Below are 2,694 nucleotides of genomic sequence, written 5' to 3' on the forward strand. Positions count from 1 at the left end.
GACAGAGAGAAATTGAGAGACAGAGACAGCGAGGGAGAGAGAAATTGAGAGGCAGAGATAATAGAAGGAGAGAGAAAGACAGTTGCAGAACTGCTTCACTGCTTGTGAGATGACCCCCCTTGCAGGCAGGGAACTGGTGGCTCAAACTGGGATCCTTGCGCTTCATACTATGTACACTTAATTAGGTGCGTCACCGCCTGGCCTCTGTCTTTTTAAAGTTTTTAGTTATTTATTTTTTTCCTTGCCACTAAGATACTGGAGCTTCTTGCCTGCACAATTCCACTGCACCTGAACCTGTTAAGATGTTTTTGTTTGTCTCATTTTATTTTTTAGATGGAGGTTGAAAGCCAGAGAGGGGGAGAGAGAAAGAGACAGAGACAGAAAGGGGGGCAGACATCACCACACTGAAGTTTCCCTTTACTTGGTGGAAGCAAGGGGTTTTATCTCAGGTCCTCATGACGGGGGGAAGTCTGCACTCTACTAGGTAAGCTATCTTCAGGTCTGGTAGTCTAATAAGAATTAGATCTCAGTTTAATAATGTCTCATTCTGGCTTGGAGGTGGCATGGTGGTTAAAGTCCTAGACTTATCCAAGTGAGATTTAAGCTTCCATCACCAGTATCACACGTGCCAGAGTGATGCTCTGTTTCTCTCTGTCTCTTTATTATTAATAAATGTCTTTAAAAAATAATATGCCTCAGAATGGTGGCAGAAACCAGAGGATGTATATATTTGCTACATAATGCTTGGAACACAGAAATTGTTCAGTGCCATCCTCATCATCATTGCAATGACTGACAATGACTGTTTAGTCTCCTTTTTAAAAAATATTTGTTTGTTTTTTCCCTTTTGTTTGTTTTTTTGTCATTGTTAGATAGGACAGAGAAAAATGGAGAGAGGAGGGGAAGACAGGGGGAGAGAAATATAGACACCTGCAGACCTGCTTCACTGCCTGTGAAGTGACTTCCTTCCCACCAGGTGGGGAGCCGCCCGGATCCTTGAGCAGAAAGCGCCATGTGTGCTTAACCCGCTGCACTAACGTCCAAACTCCCTGTTCAGTCTCCTTCTGTCAGTGTTCTTACCCCAGTGTTCAAAGTGCAAGTTTACTAATCTAGTTTATGTTAAGTGCAGTGATATTGTTTGAGGGAGCACTCAGGGAGAGGAGCGCCCGAGGGTTACTTTTTTTCTAAGTTCACACTCTTGAAACAGGGGTACACACTTACAGCATAGAGATTTGCATATGAAGAGCGGATTTTTAATTGATGGAGGGCTATTTTGCACTATAGGGAAAGGGAGGGATTACTTCATGGAGCCAATGAAAAGCGAGCGCCAGGGTCACCTCAGAAGGGGTCTAACCGGCAAAAGAAGGATGAAGAGAGGTCTTTGGTTTCCTGCTCCTCTCTCTTTCTCTCTACTTGTAGGCACTGGTAACACGACCTAAGGATTTTTGGGTCCAAAGACCCTCGGGACATCTCTTTTCCTGAGTCCCTTTCCTTTTTCTAAAATCTGTACTCTGCATAACTAAATAAAGGATCCAGAAATAGCACCCTTGAATTCGTGTCCTGTGAAAATTTCTTTTCGTCTGACCAGTCATGAACCGAGGAGGAACCTCCGCTCATGGCCAGGTGGGTCTCCAGAAACTTTATGGAGCTCAGAGTCTCATACTCAAATACTACCTCTGAGCTGCTGGCCTCACTGATGATGCTCACTAGGTGAGCTGGTACCTAGGCGCCCTCAATAAGTTCTTGGACAATAAAGAGACTGAATGGATCAGAAGTATCTATAATTATAGTGGGATTTGTGTGTCTCCTTAAGAGAAGGTTTCACGGCTGGAGAGATAGCATAATGGTTATACAAAAGACTTTCATTCCTGAGGCTCCAAGCTCTAGGGTTCAATTCCCAGCACCACCGTAAGTCAGAGCTGAGCAGCACTCTGGTGTTTCTCTGTGCATCTCTCATTATTTAAAATAAATCAAACATTAAAAAAAAAGAGGACGTAAGTGCTTTCAGTGATACAAAATGACAGGTCAGCAAGAATTTCTTCACACCAGTGATTTATTTGTGTTTGAAAATCCCAAGTGGAAATCCAATAGCAAGTGGATAAAAACTGAGTAGTCCTTGAGGCATCCAGGCACATTTTCTTATCCTAACCAGCCCTTTGGGATTCTAGGGCCCACAGGAGTCAGGGCAAAAACAATTGCCCTAGAGAATTATTAAAACGAAAGTCTTTACCTTTAGTTGTTTGATTGCTTTAATAATATGGCAAATGCCATTAAGGACTGTGGTCATTCGCATTTCAGGCAAAATCCAGATCAAGTAATTCTAGACAGGATTTGGTGACAATGGGTTGTTTTTTAGGGAAATAATCTAGAAGTGGAGTCTAAATTCATAAAATATAGAAAATTTCAAGAATTTTGTTCAGATTAGATTCACTGAAGTCTCTGGATTTTCCACACTCAGGTCTCTAATCACTCTAACCTCTAAAGGCTTCCTAGGGTACTATCTTCTTTTTAATTGGTGCTGTCTCCTTAGTGCCCCTAATTATGCAATTTCCTCTTGCTTTTAGTGACCTCTCTTCTCTTGTTTAAAATCTATCCATCTTTTAAGTCTGAAGATGAAGTGTATTTCTTCAAGGAGATGGCTTCCCACTACTCTTTCCCTTATTTAGACCTACACAGTGTACCATTTAATTGTTT

Source organism: Erinaceus europaeus, chromosome 15 (assembly GCF_950295315.1).
Source record: "Erinaceus europaeus chromosome 15, mEriEur2.1, whole genome shotgun sequence".
In the NCBI taxonomy this organism is placed as follows: domain Eukaryota; kingdom Metazoa; phylum Chordata; class Mammalia; order Eulipotyphla; family Erinaceidae; genus Erinaceus; species Erinaceus europaeus.